Below are 22,540 nucleotides of genomic sequence, written 5' to 3' on the forward strand. Positions count from 1 at the left end.
TATTATGTGGGAAATTATTTGGTTGCTGTGTAGCCTATAGATCAGTCTAGAAGAATAGGTGTGAGGGTCAGATGATCATACGTTTGTGTTGTGTGAACATGCTGGGTGGGAAAGCACTTTGACTTTCCCGTTTCTAAGACACGCGGTCTGTTAGACTGTGGTTGGTACAGTCACCCAGGCATGAACAATGCATGTGTACATGCTTTCGCAACCTGCTCTACTTCCCACACTATGTGACCTTCACCCTGCACCTGATACAGTCATGTTCTCAGAAGTGATCAGACAGATGAAAAACATTTGCTCAACCAGTGCAAAGATGAACCATGTTCATACGGACCCAAATGGTGCTTGCTGACTCGCCAAAGCCAGCCATTATGACACTAAAAAGGGACCACCTTTACTTACTAAACTTACATACCGGTATTACCATCGTTTAAGGACTCTTGGAAGATTAGTCCAAATGGGGACTAAATAAAAGGGATCCAAATCAAATCCAAATCAAACCATCAAAATAGAGTCAAACCCATGCTGCGTGTAAGGACTTTTCTGTTCTCATTAGACCGTGTTTGCGCGTGCAGTTAACACTCCCACGCGTCTTATTAGCATGCCTAAAATCAGCAGCCGCCCCTCTGCACAGCTCCCCGAGCAGTCAACAAGCAGTCTGCATGGACAGGATGTTGTGGTTGTGCTGGTAACGTGCGCTTCACACCGACAGGCGAGAATGGAGACACCATGACGTAGAGGTAAGAAGAAGAAAAACAAAGGCACCGCTATGAGGGTGTGCTGTTTCCACCCGGGCCCAGGCCAGCTTTGACCAGTGCAGTGTAAATAGTGGCCATGTCTAGATACTGTGTAGCCAGCATAAGTCTTTAATCAAACCCTCAGTTGAAGTTTAAGCAGGCACGTTCGTCTCAATTGTGAATGAGAACATTTCCCATTTTGAGATGGTCCCCGCGTCTAGGATGAAATAAAAGACTGATCGATCAACACTGAATTATTTCAGTCTGCCATAAAAAGGTTTTAGTGCCGTTATACTATAATACAATACGGAGTACCACAGGCTAACCGCAACGCAAGAATACAGAGGAAGTGTGCAGTTCCTCCTCTACACAGTCCAAAGGCTGTTTGCCTAACAGTATTCAGGTCAAGCACAGACATTGACGTCAGAGAGCCTTTACAGTACAGCGGGCAGAGTGTACAGACATAATAAAAGGTACAATAAAGTGAGAAATTGAGTCCTACGTCCATTAGAATGAGGGCAGCCTGAGGTTGTCTGGGCTACTAAACATTAACCACTGACTTGGGTTACAAATCAATTGCACTACCAGCTAAGCCATAAAAGACACAGACCTATTGGTAGAAGGAGTAGTATCTTCATATGCACACATGGCAGATAAGCTTGCCCACACAACAACTGGCCTAGGTGTAAAACAATGTATTTTGATGAGCTGTCACTTGTCCCATAGTTTTTTTTGTTAACATTGGCAAGCTTACACCTAGCCACCTGCACATTGTCAAATCAGGTGAGCGTTAGCAATGCCTATATTGATTGTCTCTGAATTAGGTCAATCTATACATTATTTTGTCGGTGGAAACGCCTAAAGAACCATGTCGACCTTTTTGAGACAGAACTTTCATTCGGGAAGTCTCTTTCCCTCCTTCTGTGGTAAAACATTACTCTGGTCCTAAGATTGTTTTATGGTTGAAGGGTAAAGTCTGCAAATCTCCTTCACTGATACGACGCATTGGCTAAAAATGACCATTGATAAGGATAAATTGATATTTAACTGAGTTCCTTTGTCTGCTCTTTGTTTAATCTGTACGGCATCATTACTAGCATGGCTTCCCCTTTGGCTCTGTTGGGTTATTATAACAGGTACTGCACTGAGAACCTTTTCCTGTTTTATTCTTCTTTCTACTATAGATCTACTACTGATTGTGTAGTGTGTATTTAGCATACACTAGCACAACATCCAGGGCTCTGACACAACCTTACATGTATAGAAACCTCCCCATCCCCACCCCCTTCCAACAATCTCTGCCCACCGCTCTCTCCTTTCAGCCAGCTGTGATACTGGCCACATTTAGAAATCTGAGGGCTGTTATTACTAACAGGCAGAAACACAAACTCACTCTGCAAACACTTGGCCAAAGGCCTGGGAAAACAGAGTCAGAAAAAATGCTGGACAGTGTTTGTCCCCGAAGGGTGGGAAATAAGGCTTGTGAGTAGGTTTGGTTGGTGAATGGTGAACAACACCCTAGTAGCTCACAGCTGTGGGAGACTTACACCACAAACCGCTCCTTGAACAACCTGCAGAGCCGCCTCTGCTCTTCCCTCACCTACATTACGTTGCAAACAAACACTTCACAGAGAAGGCTTTTCATGAGGTAACGGCTCAATCTTTAAAGCTACAAAGTATGAACGGTCGTCCATGAGTATGTGTGAGGTTGTACGTGTGTGTATGGGTGAGAGGCAGAGGGAAAGCGAGAGACAGAGAGTCGGACACGTAGTTAAGACATGTGGCCCGCAGAGCAGGTTAAGTGAAACAAGTCGACTGAAACTTTCTAATGGCAGTCAACATTGTAACCTAGCACCAGCTAGTGCACACTCAGATGTTTAGTACGTCCCCTTTTGTATTGTGTCTGACATATACTGAGTATACCAAACGTTAGGAACACCTTCCTAATATTAAGTTGCACCCCCCCCCTTTTTGCCCTCAGAACAGCCTCAATATGTCGGGGCATGGACCTTACAAGGTGTCGAAAGCATTACACAGGGATACTGGCCCATGTTGACTCCAATGGTTCCCCCAGTTGCATCAAGTTGGCTGGATGTCCAATGGGTGGTGTGGACCATTTTTTGATACACAAGGGAAACTGTTGAGCGTGGAAAACCCAGCAGCGTTGAAGTTCTTGACACAAACCGGTGTGCCTGGCACCTACTACCATAAATCGTTCAAAGGCACTTAAATCTTTTGTGTTGCCCATTCACCCCCTGAATGGCACACATACGCAATCCATGTCTCATTTGTCTCAAGGCTTAAAAATCCTTCTTTAACCTGTTTCCTCTCTTTTTAATCTACTCTGATTAAAGTGAATTTAACAAGTGACATCAATAAGGGAACATAGCTTCCTCCTGGATTCATCTGGTCAGTCTATGTCATGGAAAGAGCGTGTTTTGTATACTCAGTGTATATACCGTACAAATATTTTACCATTATTTATATACACCGTATTTCGGTCTGGGAATGCAAGATTTACAGTAAGCTAAGCTTGTCTTTCCAGTTTTCTAAATATCAGTGACTGGATGGGACAATCTATTTAAAATAGGGTGCGGGTTCTCTGAATAGACAACAGACAGAGACAGAACATGGAATAAACCACGGTCACCCAACAAATAGGCCGAACTTTAGTCACTTAGTCCACTTGACCTTACTATTCAACATTTCCATGTAATCATTTGTTGCCTTATGTAAAGCCTTGAGGCAAGAATTCATGTGAACAGGTTGGCTTCAAAATGCAAGTCACTGGAGTTTACGTAGATTCATTCTTTCCAGGAATGGTAGTAATGCTGACATAATTATTTAATGGATTAATTTTTTTTTGTTACTGAGAGAAAACATTACCGGCGTAAAGGTCCGTTGTTTGTGCTCGTGCGTGTTTGTCTGTGTGTGTCTGTGTGTGTGTGTTATTACCTGCATGAAGCCTCTGCCTCAACCCCACCATTCACTATCCTGACCTGAAATGTGTGAGTGGTTCAAAAGAGTGTGCTAGGTCTTGACGGCTATTTTAACTCAGTCACAGAGTTCAATATTTGAAAATAGTAAGACAAGGAATGCTTCTCCCACTATTGTTGAGGGACAATGAATTGTGACACATGACATAAAAAACGACATTCTGCAAATTTGTGAACTTTTCCATTGGAACAATGTAGTAATCTGCATGGTTTCATCATTCTTAGGTTGAGTACTCTAGATCGTATATCACTGGGATATTTTGACAGGCAATTCATTGTTGTCCTGTGGATTTTGTGTCATGTGGGGCCTCGTCCCTACCTGTGCCCCACCCGGACTTCCAGGTAAAACTGTGATGTGTTCTGTCCATGCTGTGGGACAGTATAACCTGTTTCACCAGCTCAGAGACTTGCCCAATCAAAGACAGCTCCATAAATCAGTACTGTCTTATGGCACAACACACACCTAGGGGTAAGGCTGTAAACCAGGGACTCACACTGGCCATTATTCCACCAATCAGATGATATCGTATGATGTCATTATTTATGACACTACTTATAAATCTACCAATCAGGTGCCTGCCCTGTGTTGTATAACCAATTGCTCCTCACGTTTACTCAGGTTGGTCCTATTTCATTGTGTTATGGAAATGTTATCTATCATATTTGAGGATGAGATAAAGATGTGTGTCTTATCGTCAATAGCAAATGGAAAAAACAAGGCTTCATTTCCCACCAAAGAATTGTGATGACTACAGCAAACTTCTGCCACACTGGCCCTTGTTCCACCAATCAGCTTTGTGATGACATGATTTGTGGTGCACTCTTTAAAAAAAATGTTATCTAGAACCTTAAAGGAAAAATCAACTACATTTGCCACCAAAGAATTGTGATGACTACAGCAAACCGCGCCGGGCAAATATTTGTAGTTTGGTTGACCACAAGGGTTATTTTTTTCCCTTTAAGAGCTGAAAAGGGCCCAATATTGGCTCTGTACCAAAATCTTACTCATAATCTTACTCTAGGCCTTGTTCTCACTTTTCACGTGTGGGAACGGTATGAACCTGTATCCTAAACAAAATCAAGATTCGTTCTTGGTCCATATTCTTATACTCCACAACACAACTCATGGCACTTTCGAGAAATGGTAAACCAAGTTCTCAGAATGTGAAGTTATGTGCAGAAATAGTTGTGAATATGGAGAAGAATGAGTATTTGTCTCAGAGCTAGCGGGTGGGTAAATTGGGTCCTCTAGGCCTGAGTCATTGTAGCCTATGACTAGGCCTCCGTGTTCACTCCTTGCTCAATTCTACCTCATGTGACTCTGTTTCACTGTGGTTTAGGTGCTGCAGATGTATTCATCTGTGAGGGAACAAAAGAAGATTGACTTAATGTTAGTGACAACATGGCAGACAATCAAGACAATGAAAATGCTCAGATGCTGTGAATGAGAGCACACTTTGTGGGGTGTTATTCTTTTAAATAACTTCCTTCTGTCTCAAGTGCCCATTTGACAAAGAAGCACTGTTGATTGGCAGAATAAGCAATACCGTGACAACACAGCGAAGGAATGGCAGACAACCTGATTTACAGCAGTGAGTCAGTAGATAGCAACAACAAGTAGTTATGGGGGGGGGGGGGGGGGGGGTGTTAAGTTTTGTCACAAACACTGGTCATGCAAGCTTTGGGTTCTTCCACAATATGAGCATAAGAAGAACACAGGCTGAAAAGTCCACTTGTAAATGACGTAATAAATCAAAAGATGTCAAAAGTTTCACATTTACCGGATCAAATCAAACATTATAGTCACACCCGTCAATGCCAAAACATTGGCAGGCTGAGTTAGCGTTAGCAGTGGTATGTCTCTGGATGTTTTTGCCAGTAAAGCTTCTCATGTGCATCCAGTGGGAAACAAAGTGGTGAACTTGTGAAGAAACAAGGTCAGGTTGAAAAGAGATCACCCGCCCCCATGATTTTAAGCTGCCAGTCATTTTTTTAGGCTGTGGGAACAAAAGGTTTAGAATCACAAAAGATTTCTCGTTAAGAGGGTAATTAGTGAGCGGTGTTACAGCAAGTGTGTTTATCACTCTTTCTTGGAATTGTCAGAATTCTTAGAAACCTGTGGAGGTACTCATGGCCACGCTGGCTGTTTTATGCTCTTGGCAGCTTGATTGAAAAGAGAAGCCACCAATCAAGCAGCAGATCTCTCCTCCAATGGACGTCACCTCCACAGGGCAAGAATGCAGCTCTCACCTTCCTCCTCACCGATCTAGGACTACAGATGTTTTTGCTTTAGTCCTAGGCTCTTCATAGTTCTTCATGATAAGAGCTGAGGATAGCGTGGGTGGGGAGCAGAACAGCATCGTTTGAAAGGCATCTCCCTGGAGACGTTTTCAACACATGCCCTGAGCTTTCAGCCAGAGGAATGAGCTGAAGGAATTGTGATATGGTCTCTGGGGGATGGAAAACTCTCATTGTTTTTTTTTTTGCTGACTACAAATGCTGACTTTACAAACATAACGGAAACCAGGAATGTTCTGTTACATGTGGGAAGCTTTCAAAGACAGCACATTTCTAATAGAAATGTATAAATACACATTTAAAATATAAATCATGTATGCAAAGTCGGTAACCACACAATTTGTTCAGCAGATTATTTATTTCAGCAGACATACATTAGGTGTGACTAAACTTCATGACAGTCTGACAGTAGAGTGCCCCTTTTTGAAACCACTTTGTTAAAATCAGCTAAGAATGGAATAATACACCATTTTATTTCACTTCCGTAACCCTAATGACTAATTACATAAATTGGAGCAGAGTAAGACTGAATCATTCCCTCCATTACTACCACACCCCTCCATAGGCCCAGGCCCAAGCCTTTGACCCATTATCATACACCCCCAGTAGGCTAAACGCACAACATTTAGTCCACTACCACACCCCTCCATATGGTAGGCCCAAGCCTAGGGTCTTGGTCCGCCTCCTCTCCCAACATCTGGCGATTGTTTGACAGGACCCACTGCGCGACGTCTCCCAGCGTCTCCAGTTGCTCCAACTGGGCCTGTGACTAACACCGCTCAGCTATATTTCACTAACAAATGAGAAGGGCTTCCAGATGACAGGCAGAGAAGAAAAAACAAGGAAGGAAATGAAAAACATGTGGGAAAGCCTGGACTGCATTTCATACGGAAAAGGATACTCCAAGAAAAGTCTGAACATTCCCCAGACCCCTTCCTCCATTTAAGAAGGGCTTGAACCTCTCATGAAAGCTCTCTCAGTATGAAAGGCTTGATGATCTTAACAGAAAGTGATAAAATATTGTTAAGCATTCGCATGATGAATGAAGGTACATAATTACACCTAAGGGGACTCCAGGATGCTGGCCATCTAGGCAGAGTTGCAAAGAAAAAGCCATATCTCAGACTGGCCAATGAAAAGAAAAGAACACAGACACTGGACAGAGGAATTCTGCCTAGAAGGCCAGCATCCCGGAGTCACCTCTTCACTGCTGATGTTGAGACTGGTGCTTTGCTGGTACTATTAAATTAAGCTGCCAGTTGAGGACTTGTGAGGCGTCTGTTTCTCAAACTAGACACTGTAATGTCCTTGTCCTCTTGTTCAGATGTACACCGGGGCCTCCCAGTCCTCTTTCTATTCTGGTTAGAGCCAGTTTGGGCTGTTCTGTGAAGGGAGTAGTACACAGCGTTGTGCTTTTCTTTCAAAGACAAGGACAATTCTAAGTTACCCCAAAATGTTGAACGGTAGTGTATATGGGCATACAAATAGGGTTTTACTGTCATAACATTAAGAGGTAAATAGGTTGTTAAAAAAAGCATGACATGGGTGACTAAAAAAAGCCAAACATTTGTCATTTGTTCATATGCAGGTTATTATCAACCTCAAAACTATGCAGGGAATTCTGGGTTAAACATAAGCATCAGTCAAAGCTATCTGGTTCTGAAGACATTAATCAACCTGTTTAAAACGGTGTACCAAATCAGTGTGACTGAAGGGGGATAAAGAAAAGGGCAGAGGGGGGGAATTCTCTGGCAGTGAGGGAGTCAAACCTAAACCTCTCTCTCAGCTAGAGTCCGTATGCAGCCAGCCCAGGCGGCCATCTTGCAGCCTGCATTGCGTGCATTCCTATGACTTAAGGCAGCAGGGTGAGTCACTTTGTTCGGTGCAAATGTGGCCTCTGATTCACACCCAAGTGACTAAGCCCCCGAACGGGCCCCACTGAGAGATGAGGAGAGAGGAAAGGAAAGGAGAAGCCTCTATATATCTCTATTGCCAGCCAAAACCAAGGAGACCTGATAAGTGGACAAAATGCAAGGCATTTCTTTTCAAAGGAAATTCTCACTTGCCCAAAAAAATGGTTTTTGGTTGACCTCAAAGTATATCATGAGTCACTTCCCTAGTTGGCCCAAGTCTTCAGTATACAAATGTTTATCGTGACATGTCATTGCTAAGATTGTTTAGTATATATTTTCTCTCAATAATTCCCAAAGAATTTGTACCAGACCAGTATAAAACTGAGAAGATGTGTCAGAAATCATTTCTAACCCAAATTACCCTGCAAATTAGCCAACTCAGCACACATACCACTTTCAAAGCATCATGATTTGAATTATCAGACCTTTTCACTTTTCTTACAGCTCATTAAATGTACAAAATCGACAACGTGACATGTAACATCACGGCTCGACTCATCTAGCTAGGGATATTAGAGGCTCATCTGTTTTCTCTAAAACTGGTTCAAGAAGAGTGAAGAAAGCCAAACAGCAAGAAACATCCATACTCTTTCTCTCTCTCTCTCTCTCCCTCTCTCTGCCAACTGTGTGACTTCCTGCCTGCTGCCAACAGAAACAGGTTGCACCTGCTATGTGACGTCATAAAATATATATCCTCCATCATATCCTTACATGGTCTCTCCTATCATTGTTATTCAGATGACACTCAACTACTTTTCTCCTTCCCTCCTTCTGACACCCAGGTTGCGACACACATCTCTGCGTGCCTGGCAAATATCTCAGCTTGGATGTTGGCCCACCATCTCAAGCTCAACCTCGACAAGACAGAGCTGCTCTTCCTCCCGGGGAAAGCCAGCCCGCTCCATGACCTCTCTATCACGGATGACAACTCCAAGGAGTCCCCCTCCCAGAGTGCAAAGAACCTTGGCAACACCCTGTCATTCTCTGCAAATATCAAAGCAGTGACTCGACCCTACCTCACATAGGAAGAGGTGCAGGTCCTAATCCAGGCACTTGTCATCTCCCATCTGGACTACTGCGACTCACTATTGGCTGGGCTCCCCACTTGTGCCTTCAAACCCATGCAATGTATCCAGAACGCTGCAGCCCGCCTGTTGTTCAACCTTCCCAAGTTCTCCCATGTCACCCCCGCTCCTCCACACACTCCACTGGCTTCCAGGAGAAGCTCGCATCTACAACTTACCTTAACGCTATGCTCAAACCCTACACCCCAACCCAAGTACTCCGTTCTGTCACCTCTCGTCTCTTTGCCCACCTCAATGGCGGAACCAACTTCCCCCTGAAGCTAGGACAGTAGAGTTCCTGCCAATCTTCCCGAAAACATGAAACCCTAACTCTTCATAGGGGATTTGTTTCCCCTTATCACCATCGACTTTGCTGATAGCTAATTTGAGGAAAAATGTACTTACTGTGACTGTGATATGTGGTTGTCCCATCTGGCTATCTTAAGATGAACTGTAAGTCGTTCTGGAGAAGAGTCAGTTAAATGATTCAAAGGGAAAAATGTAATAATGTTGGCATGTGGTGTTTGCTCAATGGACGACACACCTCAATATTCCTTCTAGATGTTTTCATGCTCCCGTTTTCAACGACGGATACAAGGACATAAAACCTCACACGCAGATTACATAGTCGCGCTGCATTGAAAGTCAAGTAAGGTTTTGATCAAAAGATGAAATGCATTGCTCATCTAATTGAAATAATTACACCTTATGAAGTTGTCACTTAAAAAAAAGAGATTCCTTTGTATGTCAGATGGTGTGAAGGGTGAGTTGAAAAAGTCTGTGATCCACACATTTCAACCTGGGCATTTTTAAGCTCACTGTTGAAAGATATGTGACCTACATACCAAGACAAAGAAAGTTTTAGACTTTGTAACAATTCAGAAAAGATGCGTAGGTGGAAGATCATTTACACCACATCAAAGGGCCAAACAGACATTTTCCAGTACCCTATCTGAAAAAGTCAGATGTACCCACATTGAGAAGAACTGATGTGAACAGGTTGTCAGAGCTACCCAATTCTAGTACTGTTGTTTGCCATCCAAAACAACAGAGATTGGCCTGTTCAAACACATGGATTAACTGTGCAGATATCACCCATTAACACAACCGCAGCCTGCGTCACAGCATTACTCCGATGCTCTTTGGCTTCTTGCTTATTACCCTTCCTGACCCTGATAACTCCCCTTTTAAATCCTCACAAACTTTAAGAGCAGCTCAAAACTAAAGCCTCCAGAGCGGTCAGATGCATTTCTTCCATGCGTGCCATGACATTAACTTCTCTGATAACGTAGAACTGACTCAAGTGTAATACAACCTTATCCCAGATAGATTTTCCGGACCTCTCCGGACCTTTTCCGGACCTCTCTATAGCGTTCTACTCGGATGGCTTGGCTTGCCAAGGTTTGGACTCCGGCAGGCCTGAGTTTTGGTTCGGGTTCAGGAGATGTCACTCTCACAGAACTACGTACACCCCAAGCACAGCCAAAACAATCGGGCCGACTTGGGAGGTTTACCTTCTTAAGGAGGATTTCATCAGAAATAATCCCAGGATTTTGGGGCTCTCTCACGTGTCCCGGGACGTTTGATGTGTGGATTATTGCTCAGATTAACCCTCCCCCTTTTAAAAAAAGAGGCATATTCAGTAAGGGGTTTGATGTAGTGCTGAAAACACACCGGTGCCCTGCTTTGATGTAGAAGCCCTTGAATCTGAACTCACACCAGGCCTGACATAAACCCAAGGCTATGACCTTTGAGGGTAGAGTGTATTTTACAGAGCAATATTTGCACTTCACAATCATGGATAAACTGTAGTGTCCACAGGCACCGGGAGTAGAAGTCACTGGTAGATGGATAAGAGGAGTGGACTGTATCCAAGTTTCGATGAAGGGAAATGTTTATGCATGGAATCGGATAGGTTTAGATTCTGAATTGATTGCTGCCCCTGAAAAATAACCTGTTCTTAAATTAGGGAATTGCAAGAGAGGGACAATGTCAGCTGAATGTAAATGTCTCAGTTATAAAAGTAATTGTGTCAGATTTGAGTTTTTCTATCAGTACATACCAGAGGCGGTCAGTGCCGTTTAAAATGAAGGACAGTATTTTTTAAATGAGCATGGCCTTATTTCTATTACAGCATATTGGATGACTGTCATTCATATTCCATTCACCCAGCTCAATGTAACATCAATAGGTTTAGTTTACTACATGACACTCAAATTTCCCTATACCCATCATGAGGTTGCTATACTGGTCGAGAGAAAATGCTATCCAGACAGTAATACATTCAATAACGCCTTGCACACTGTTGCCTGCATCTAGCTGATCTAGGGTGTAATCATTAGTCCAACAGTTGCAAACAAGAGTTTTTATTGGACAAATTCAGGTGTGCTTATCCCCATTTAATTCCGTCTTCTTCCGTTTAAGAAAAGTTTTTCAACAGAATTGGCGGAATGAATGTACCCCTGATCACCACAATCACAGTTCACTTTCATAGCAGCCACATGCAAACAGCATGATCACTTGCTCGTTGTATGATTCCTTCTCGCATCTACACGCTTTCCAGTGGTGGAAAAAGTACTCAATTGTCATACTTGGCTTAATAGAAAGTCACCCAGTAAAATATTACTTGAGTAAACGCCTTAAATGTACTTAAGTATCAAAAGTAAATGTAATTGCTAAAATATTCTTTAGTATCAAAGTATATAAATCCTTTCAAATTCCTTATATTAAGCAAAACGGAAGGCACCCTTTTATATTTTTAATTTTTATTTATGGATAGCCAGGGGCACACTCCACCAGATCTGAGGCAGTGGGGATGACCAGGGATGTTTTATTGATAAGTGAATGAATTGGAGGATTTTACAGTCCTGCTAAACAATCAAAATGTAATGAGTACTTTTGAGTGTCAAGGAAAATGTATGGAGTAAAAGGTTTTTAAAAATCTGTATGAATATAGTGAAGTCAAACTAGTCAAAAATAGAAATAGTAAACTACAGATACCCATAAAACTACTTAAGTAGTACTTTAAAGTATGTTTACTTAAGTACTTTACACCACTGGTGCTCTCCTCCTCTCCCCTTTTCCCTTTGCTTGTGGACTTCAGTGCACAATAGAAGCACTGTCTGTGACCAGGTGACAAAACCTTTCCAAGCCAAACCTTCATACTAGAAATAGTAAACTACAGATACCCATAAAAACTAGTTAAGTAGTACTTTAAAGTATTTTTACTTAAGTACTTTACACCACTGCTGCTCTCCTCCTCTCCCCCTCTCCCTTCACTTGTGGACTTCAGTGCACAATACAAGCACTGTCTGTGACCAACTGACAAAACCTTTCCAAGCCAAACCTTCATACCATAACCGTTAACCACTACACACAGCATACCTCAATGTCACCTAACGTCATAGTCAACATAGCTAGCTACGAGAACTAACAAGTTAATAAACCAGCTACAAGCAATGCAGTTTAGTAGTTACACCAGAGGGCCCCAGTGGCTATCAACTAATATATAAAACCAAAAGCTTACCTTGACTTTGAAGAGTTCCAGTGTTGGATAGTCATAGCCAGCCAGCTAGCTAACATAGCATCCTTCTCTGTTTGAGCCAGGTGTTTGAGTAGGCTAAACTAGCTAGCTGCATTCACTAGCTAGGTAAAACAAAAAACAACAAAAAAAATATATATATATATATACATATATATATATATATATATATATATATATATATGTATATATATATAAACACACAGTAACTTCAGAAAGTACTTAGACCCCTTGACTTTTTCTAAATGTTGTTAGGTTACAGCCTTCTTCTAAAACTGATTAAGTAGATTTCTTTCCCTCATCAATCCACACACAATACCCCATAATGACAATTCAGAAACAGGTATAGGAAATATGACATTCACATAAGTATTCAGACCCTTTACTAAGTACTTTGTTGAAGCACCTATGGAAGCGATTATACATCTTCTTGGGTATGATTCTACAAGCTTGGCACACCTGTATTTGGGGAGTTTCTCCCATTCTTCTCTGCAGATCCTCTCAAGCTCTGTCAGGTTGGATGGGGAGCGTCACTGCAGAACTAGTTTCAGGTGTCTCCAGAGATGCTCCATTGGGTTCACGTTCTAGCTCTGGCTGGGCCACTCAAGGACATTCAGAGACTTGTCCTGAAGCCACTCCTGCGTTGTCTTAGCTGTGTGCTTTGGGCCATTGTCCTGTTGGAATGTTGAACCTTCGCCCCAGTCTGAGGTCCTGAGCGCTCTGGAACAGGTTTTCATCAAGGATCTCTCTATACTTTGCTCCGGTCATCTTTACCTCAATCCTGACTAGTCTCCAGGTCCCTGCCACTGAAAACATCCCCACAGCATGATGCTGCCTCCACCATGCTTCACCGTAGGGATGGTGCCAGGTTTCCTCCAGACGTGATGTATGGTATTCAGGCCAAAGAGTTCAATCTTGGTTTCATCAGATGAGAGAATCTTGTTTCTCATGGTCTGAGAGTCCATGGGTGCCTTTTGGCAAACTCCAAGCGGGCTGTCATGTGCCTCTTACTGAGGAGTGGCTTCCGTCTGGCCACTCTACCATAAAGGCCTGATTGAAGTAGTGCTTTAGAGATGGTTGTCCTTCTGAAAGATTCTCCCATCTCCACAGAGGAATTCTAGAGCTCTGTTAGAGTGACCATCAGGTTCTTGGTCACCTCCCTGACCAAGGCCCTTTTCCCCCGATTTCTCAGTTTGGCCAAGCGGCCAGCTCTAGGAAGAGTCTTGGTGTTTCCAAACTTCTTCCATTTAAGAATGGAGGCCACTGTGTTCTTGGGGACCTTCAATGCTGCAGAAACATTTGGTACCTTTCCCCTGATCTGTGCCTCGACACAATCCTGTCTCGGAGCTCTAAGGACAATTCCTTCAAACCTCATGGCTTGTTTTTTGCTCTGGCATGCACTGTCAACTTTGAGACCTTAAATAGACGTGTGTGCCTAGCCAAATCATGTCCAATGGATTTAATTCAAGTTGTAGAAACATCAAGGATGATCAATGGAAATAGGATGCATCTGAGCTCAATTTCGAGTCTCATAGCAAAGGTTTTTGATTACTTATAAGGTATTTCCGTTGTTTTTTGTTGTTTTTGCAAAATAATCTAAAAAAAACAACGCTTTTTCGCTTTGTCAATATGGGGTATTGTGTGTAGATTGCTGAGTCTAAAAAACACTTTCTGAAGGCACTGTATCTCTCTCTCTCTCTCTCTCACTCTCACTCTCTCTCGGGCTTCTTAATTTTTGAAGAAATACATTTCTTCAGAACTATTCAACAATTGTCTTTCTCTCACTTTGAGTCAATGACTCACCACATTTCATGCACCGCAGTGCTAGCTATCTGTAGCTTAAGCATTCAGTACTAGATTAATTCTCTGATTCTTTGATTGGGTGGACAACATTTCAGTTCACACTGCAAGAGCTGTGATAGGTTGGAGGATGTCCTCCGGAAGTTGTCATAATTACTGTGTATGTCTATGGAAGAGGGTGAAAACCAATATACCCAGAGGAGGTCAGAAACTAACTGTCCTCCAGCAACACCATGGTGCTACCCCAGAGATTGCTGTTGAGACTACTGTAGACCAATTTTGCAAAACAGTTTTGTTTTAATCAATTATTTGGTGATTTGCAAAGCATGAACATGACCTAAATGTTTTCACCCTCCTCACAAGGTTCCCTTTGAAAGTCTGAGGGACTGTGTGTGTGTGTGTCCATGGGTGCATGTGTGCACGTACATGTGCACTCATTTGCTGTTATTGCTTAGCCTTGCACTTCTTTCTGCTTTGAGTGTCAATAGTGCCATGGTGGCAAAAACAGAGCATACGTGAGAGCACCGGCAGAATGGAGAAGCCTCCTTCAGCAGACAGAGGAACTACACAGGCAGGAATAGGGGTAACACACATACGCTCCTAGGAGACATAGAAAGCGGTGTGTGTGAGATATCGGAAAGGTGTCGCACAGGTACCTTTGGCCTACTTTTATATGAGAGAACATTCATAGGGAGATGTCACCAGACACATTGGCTAAAGATCTGATTGGTGAAAGGGATACACCAACAAGGTTTGCGTTTCCCCTGTACTTAAGTTTGAAAGTATTATCTAAACTATTTGCGGATTGAAATGTGACTACAGAGAAATGTTCAGCAGACATGACCTTTCAGAAAAGTATGGGGTAGTTACAGTACATTCGGAAAGTATTCTGAACCCTTGACTTTTTCCACATTGTGTTATTTTACAGCCTTATTCTAAAATGGATAAAATAAAAATCAATTGACACACAATACCTCATAATGACACAGTGAAAACAGGTTTTTAGAATATGTATAGAAAATGTATAAAACATAAATAAAAATAAGTATTCTGACCATTTTCTATGAGATTCGAAATTCAGCTCTTTGTTTCCATTGATCATCCTTGAGATGTTTCTTCAACTTGATTGGAGTCAACCTGTGGTAAATTAAATTGTTTGGACATGATTTGGAAACGCACACACCTGTTTATTTGACAAGGTCCCTGTCACAACTTCCACCGAAGGTGGCTCCTCGCCCTGTTCAGGCGGCGCTCGGCGGTCGTCGTCGCCGGTCTACTAGCTGCCACCGATCCTTTTTCCTTTTCTTTTGGTTATGTCTGTTTTGTGTTTCACCTGGTTTCCTTTTGGTTAATTAGGGAAGGGGGGGTTATTTAATTCGACATTTCCTTTGGGGTTTTGTGCGGGATTGTTTTCGTTTGAACTGTCAGTGAGTTTGGGTTTCGTTTTTATTAGCTCGTGTTTTACAGGTGTTTTTCCCTAGACTGTGTCTGAGTGGGGGTGTTCGTGGCTATTGCTGTAGTCCGGTGTTCCTGTTGTTTTTTTGAGCTAGTAAATGAAACGCCCTTTTCTTTTGAAACTCGTTTCTCCTGTGCCTGACTCCACACCCACATCTCCTTGGGGACATCTGACAGTCCCACAGTTGACAGTGCATGTCAGAGCAAAAACCAACCCAGGAGGTTGAAGGAATTGTACGTAGAGTTTTGATACAGGATTGTGTGAAGGTACAGATCTGGGGAAGGGTACCAAAACGTTTCTGCAGCATTGAAGGTCCCCAAGAATACAGTGGCCTCCGTCATTCTTAAATGGAAAAAGTTTGGAACCACCAATACTCTTCCTATAGCTGGCCGCCCGGCCAAACTGGTGAATCGGGGGAGAAGGGCCTTGGTCAGAGAGGAGACCAAGATCTTCATGGTCACTCTGACAGAGCTCCAGAGTTCTTCTGTGGAGATGGGAGAACCTTCCAGTAGGAAAACCATCTCTGCATCACTCCACCAATTAGACCTTTATGGTAGAGTGGCCAGACGGAAGCCACTCCTCAATAAAAGGCACATGACAGCCCGCTTGGAGTTTGCCAAAGGGCACCTAAGGGACTGTCTGGACTGATGAAACCAAGATTGATCACTTTGGCCTGAATGCCAAGCATCACATCTGGAGGAAACCTGGCACCATCCCGATGGTGAAGCATGGTGGTGGCAGCATCATGCTGTGGGGATGTTTTTCAGCGGCAGGGACTGGGAGACTGATCTGGATCGAGGGTAACATGAACAGAGCAAAGTACAGAGAGATCCTTGATGAAAACCTGCTCCAGAGCGCTCAGGACCTCAGACTGGGAAAAAGGTTCACCTTCCAACAGGATAATGACCCTAAGTACACAGCAAAGACAACGCGGGATTGGCTTCTGGACAAGTCTCTGAATGTCATTGCCTGACCCAGCCAGAACCCGAACTTGAACCCAATCGAACATCTCTGTAGAGACCTGAAAATATCTGTGCAGCGACGCGCCCCATCCAACCTGACAGAGCTTCAGAGGATCTACAGAGAAGAATGGGAGAAACTCTCCAAATACAGGTGTGCCAAGCTTGTAGCGTCAAGAAGACTCGAGGCTGTAATCGCTGCCAAAGGTGCTTCAACAAAGTACTGAGTAAAGGGTCTGAATACTTTTGTAAATGTAATTTTTCAGTTTATTATCTAAAATCCTGTTTGCTTAGTCATTATGGGATACTGTGTGTAGATTGATGGGGGGGGGGACTATTTAATCCATTTTAGAATAAGGCTGTAACGTAACAAAATGTGGTAAAAGTCAAGGGGTCTGAATACTTTCCAAATGCACTGTATGGTATGGAACGTGTCCACACAATGTGTCCACACCAGCATTTTTATGTACTACTGCTGTTCTGATTATTGTTGTTATGATCATTTATTATATTTCCACATTTCTCCAATTAGACATGGCTGACCAAGACCAGACGGAGAGCACACATTACACCTGTTTTAAAGGTCTCTGCACCGGCTGACTGTGAGTTTTAGAATTCATTTTAAGTTTATGCTATTGGTTCTTAAATCAATCCACGATTGTGCACCCCAATACATGTCAGACATGCTTTGAATTTATGTACCAAGTAGGTCTCTAAGGTCCTCTGGCACTGACCTTTTAACTATCTTTCCCTTCATCCCAAAGCCTTGGACCAAGAGATTATGCCCCCAGCATCTGGAATAGCCTGCCAAAGAACCTGAGGGGGGCCGAAACTGTGGACAAATATATTTTTTTAAGATATTAAAACATATTTTTACTAAAACATACTTTTCTACTAAAAGTATGTAAAACATACGTTTCCTTTGGCTGCTGTTTGTCATTCTTTCGTTTTTTTAAATCTTGTGTTTGTTGTGTCGTAAATATTTCAGCTTTTATTTTCCTTGTTTTTTTGTGTTTTTTTCCCCCTATAAAGCACATTGCATTGCATCCCATGTCTTAAATGTGCTGTGTAAATAAATCTGGATTTGATTTGAATGGCCCGAGTCAGGCACTAGAGTGTCAGTTATTATTCAACATGACACCCAGAGGACGGCAGCACAAATCACTGAAACTCTCTCCTCATACGTCAAACTTTACGCTGCGAATTTTGCCAACCCTAGAGGGAAATACTTTTGCCAGTGGTCTAAGGCACTGCGTCTCAGTGCAAGAGGTGTCGCTACAGTCTCTGGTTTGAATCTAGGCCGTATCACATCTGGCCGTGATTGGGAGTCCCACAGGGCGGCGCACAATTGGCTCAGCGTCGTCCAGGCTTGGCCGGGGTAGGCCGTCATTGTAAATGATAATTTGTTCTTAATTAACTGACTTGCCTTGTTAAATAAAAAAAAATAAAAGTAAAAAATGAGAGGAGAGAGTCTGTTTTCAATGGAGTTGGGACCACGAGAGAGAGAGAGAGAGAGAGAGAGAGAGAGAGAGAGAGAGAGAGAGAGAGAGAGAGAGAGAGAGAGAGAGAGAGAGAGAGAAGTAGGGCCTGTTATCAGTGGAGTGGGGAATGTTGATAGGCGGTATGGTGCAGAGATAGCGCCTGCACATCAGCCCTGGCGTGACGCACGGCAGACTCCCACGCCCACTCCCTCCCTCCATCCCCCTCTCCTTCTAACCATTTCTTGCCCTTTAAAAAAAAAAAACGTTCCTTCCCTTCCAGTCTGACAAAATTTTTCAGTACCTCTTCCCTCTTTCATAAAACAATGCTATCCTCCCATAGCAATCAAAGGTTTTGGAACACACTCCATTCCCCTTATTATATTGCCGGTCTCATTTGAGTTCACATGCCTGTGTTTCCCTCTACAGGATTTACAGGCACTGATGGTGGTATGAAACATTTAGGGGAAGCTGCCTCCCTTGGTTTCCCAATCGCTCTCATGTGCTTTCTTTTATCTCCACTAGACCAGCGAAAGAAAAAAAGTCTGCTGTTGCGGAACCACTGTCAGAGAGCACAGGACATTTTGTTTCATTTTCCTACTTCTGCTTCCCGTCTCTCCCGCCCCTCAACCTCCTGCTAGGCTACGCTGGCCCCACATCCTTGAGTGGGGGAAGAATGTAGAAATATGATAGGGAGCGAGGGAGAGGCAAATAGGGGGGATGGGGAAGAAGAACAAAAATGAGAAAGCATATTACAACTTCAGATTCTCATATTACTGAGGAACCAGGGAGAGACTTTCAGAAGGTTTGAAAAGAGAGAGCCAATGAGAGAGAGAGAGAGAATTAGAAAGAGGGAAAGTAATACAGAGACCCGGAGGGGTGTTGACATGCCGCTAAATTACAGGGGGGCGTTCAAATAAGCACGGCCCCATAGGGATTAGTATCTGCTATACAGTATGTGGTAATCCACAAAGTACTCAGAACTTCAAGCCTGTAAAATATCCACATGAAAACCAATCCAACACTGAAACTCCATTGATATTACTGAAACTGAACAATACTGGTCATGACGTTTGAAACCTCATCTTGAGGAAATATATTATTTCCACAGGTGTGACCATGGATGACATAGAGGTCTTACTATTGCTATTGTTTGCATTGATTTTGTTCTTTGCCACTGACAGCGCATCGGTTTTACTGCATCCGTATAAAGAAGTCATCAGTAGTCAGACAGAAACAACTGAAGACTCCCTAACCTAATATGCCATACAGTCCACTACAGTAAAGGACGAGAGGTTGTGTATGACCCCTCATTACTGGCAAGCCAGACAGAGAGAGAAAATCACATGACAGTCACGTAACAGGTAGACAGTGTCAAAAAGGTCAGGGGTCGTTCCTGTCAACTATGAGGTCCAGAAGCTGGTGGAAAAACACCTCAAAAATGGTGTGAGGCTGAGTCATAGTTTTACTGAATAGTGGGTCCACAACCGCACGGTTATCATCTAGCGGTACGGCACCTGACCTTGAACACAGCTATGAGTGAAAATTCAGAAAAGGGAGTGTGTGCGCTTGGCCATAGCCTAAAGAGTTCTCACATATATTAGATTTGAAAGCCTATTGCATGTTATGAATAGATACATGTCAAAAATACAAAAACTTTGCAGAACATACGGTAACTATTTCACATGGATAAAAAAAACTGTCTTCTGGCAGTGTCTGACCCTTTTGTCACAAGGCATCCCCACCCTGGACACAGCTAAATGGTTCACTGGCAACACTGTTCCCTACTTTATACTGAGAGAGAGAGAGAGCACGAGAGAGAGAGAGAGAGAGAGAGAGAGAGAGAGAGAGAGAGAGAGAGAGAGAGAGAGAGAGAGAGAGAGAGAGAGAGAGAGAGAGCACGAGAGAGAGCGAGAGAGAGAGCGAGAGAGAGAGAGAGAGAGAGAGAGAGAGAGAGAGAGCTGTGCTTCTGCAGAGTGAGTAGTACTTCAGATCTAGCTCAGGACTGGCAGATTCTGCACTCAGCTTTGACTGCCATATCACGTGTGTCTGTGAGGGGTTGGTTCAATCATTCCCACGGCGGCTGGCCATTCGGACCTAGGATCAGCCATATTATTAACAAGAATAGGTCAAATGGTCAAATCTGAGATGTCACCATCCACCAATTGTGAATATTATCATAGAATGTCACTACATGGGATATCACACATGTAGTCAAAATGTTGTGTGATGATATCGTACCTGTAAAGCAGTGATATGTTAATGGACTGTATTGAGAAGGAACATGCCGCACTGTAATGCAAGTAATGCATAAAAAAATCTGTAATTCACATGCTGGATTCTTCCAAGACTATCAGGTTCTCCACGCAATCTTGAACCTTGTGTACATTCCCTGGGGAAAATATTCCACTGTATTCATTCCCCGACAGGCTACTGATCTTATCTCCGACCTCTGCTCAGTGTGAAAATAATGCATCATAAATTTCACCTAGATAAAGATGGACAATGAAGCCCAGCGTCACTGGTACTGCGGGGTGTTGTCACTGTGCGTTTGGCCACGATATTCAGTGACCGGTGCATGCAAACATTAAGGAGTACGGTTTCACGCTTGGATTGACAAACAAGCGTCCACGTTTCAACTGGCACAAAGCAAGTGGGTTACGTGTCTCGGTTTTGATATTCATTGATAGCCCATTTTCTATTACAGGGAAACAGGGTACGGTAGCCTATGTATACTGGCATCCATTCAGGTTTTCCTGGTATGGTAGACAGTGCTGTGTTTAAGTGGGGTTGGGTAAATAGAGGGGAGTACAGCATCAACTCACAGAGCCAGTGTGTGAAAGACGAGGGGTGGTAATTCCATATATAAGACCATGTTTGTTCTTCTGGGAATATTTCACACTGCCAAAATGTGTTTCGGAGGGAAGTGTAAAAACTACACCACCATAGTGAAAACAAAGTGGCACAAATGCAATCTCTCTGAGGACCTCAACAGTAAACTACCGCCTTGACTTGCTGAGGTCATTCTAAAAAATCAGACATACAGTACCTGGAAAAGTCTATGTACCAAAGGTTCAAAGGTGAGTTTGACAGAAAAATAGTAATATTGGCTAAGGTAAAACATTCAAAGGCAATAGAGGAAAATGTCTATCACACAAACATTACAATCAATGCAGAGCAATATGTAGCTCCTGTAAAGAACTTAGGCCTACTATACAGCACAAGTGCTCATATGCAGTACACCTATTTCACAAAGACGCACTGATTACAAACAAAGGATAAGAACACAGAAACAACTCTTGAAGAAATAAGAGCCCCTGTATTTCTGTTTCAAATATTTTTTATTAAACACACACAAGAATGGTGTATAGGTATACAAGACAGGTATACAATTCTTATCTAAACATAAAAGAGCATACAGGAACAACAAGACCCAGAGTTCTGGGTGCAGAACAAATAATACAAAACACGACATACAAAACAAGGACACTTATTCGCCCCCACATTTTCAAGTCTCATAGATTTTCAAGACGATTTAAGTTAAAACAGTAACTAGGCCACTAGTAACTAGGCCACAACTAGGAACATTCAATGTCGTCTTGGTAAGCAACTCCAGTGTATATTTGTTCCTTGTGTTTTAGGTTATTGTCCTGCTGAAAGGTGAATTTGTCTCCCAGTGTCTGTTGGAAAGGAGACTGAACCAGGTTTTCCTCGAGGATTTTGCCTGTGCTTAGCTCTATTCCGTTTATTTTTCATCCCCCCTCAAAAAAAAACTCCTTAGTAATTGCCGATGGCAAGCAGACCCATGCTTGCTGTTTGGGGGGATAGAAATAAACGGAATACACCATGCACCATGCTTGAAAATATGAAGAGTGGTACTCAGTGATGTGTTGTGTTGGATAGTGCCTTCTTATTGCAAATAGGATTCATGTTTTGGAATATTTGTAGTCTGCACACGCTTCCTTCTTTTTCTGTCATTTAGGTTAGTAATTGTGGAGTAACTAGAATGTTGTTGATCCATCATCAGTTTTCTCCTATCACAGCCATTAAACTCTAACTGTTTTAAAGTCACCTTTGGCAGCATGGTTTCCTTCCTCTCCGGCAACTGAGTTAGGAAGGACGCCTGTATATTTGTAGTGACTGGGTGAATTGATACATTATCCAAAGTAAAAATGAATTACTTTACCAATTCTCAAAGGGATATTCAACATCTGCTTTTTTTTACCCATCTACACATAGGTGCCCTTCTTTGCGAAGCATTGGAAAACCTCCCTGGTCTTTGAGGTTGAATCTGT

General features: G+C 42.8%; 1 long non-coding RNA gene across 1 annotated transcript; it reads left to right on the top strand.

The window, feature by feature from the left end:
* Positions 1–407: 407 nt before the first annotated feature.
* Positions 408–17,861, top strand: LOC115141533 (uncharacterized). The gene is made up of 3 exons (XR_003865377.2): positions 408–743; positions 17,300–17,369; positions 17,532–17,861. It is a non-coding gene; the product is annotated as an uncharacterized LOC115141533 (long non-coding RNA).
* Positions 17,862–22,540: the final 4,679 nt, after the last annotated feature.

This window comes from Oncorhynchus nerka, linkage group LG14 (assembly GCF_034236695.1).
Source record: "Oncorhynchus nerka isolate Pitt River linkage group LG14, Oner_Uvic_2.0, whole genome shotgun sequence".
NCBI lineage: Eukaryota > Metazoa > Chordata > Actinopteri > Salmoniformes > Salmonidae > Oncorhynchus > Oncorhynchus nerka.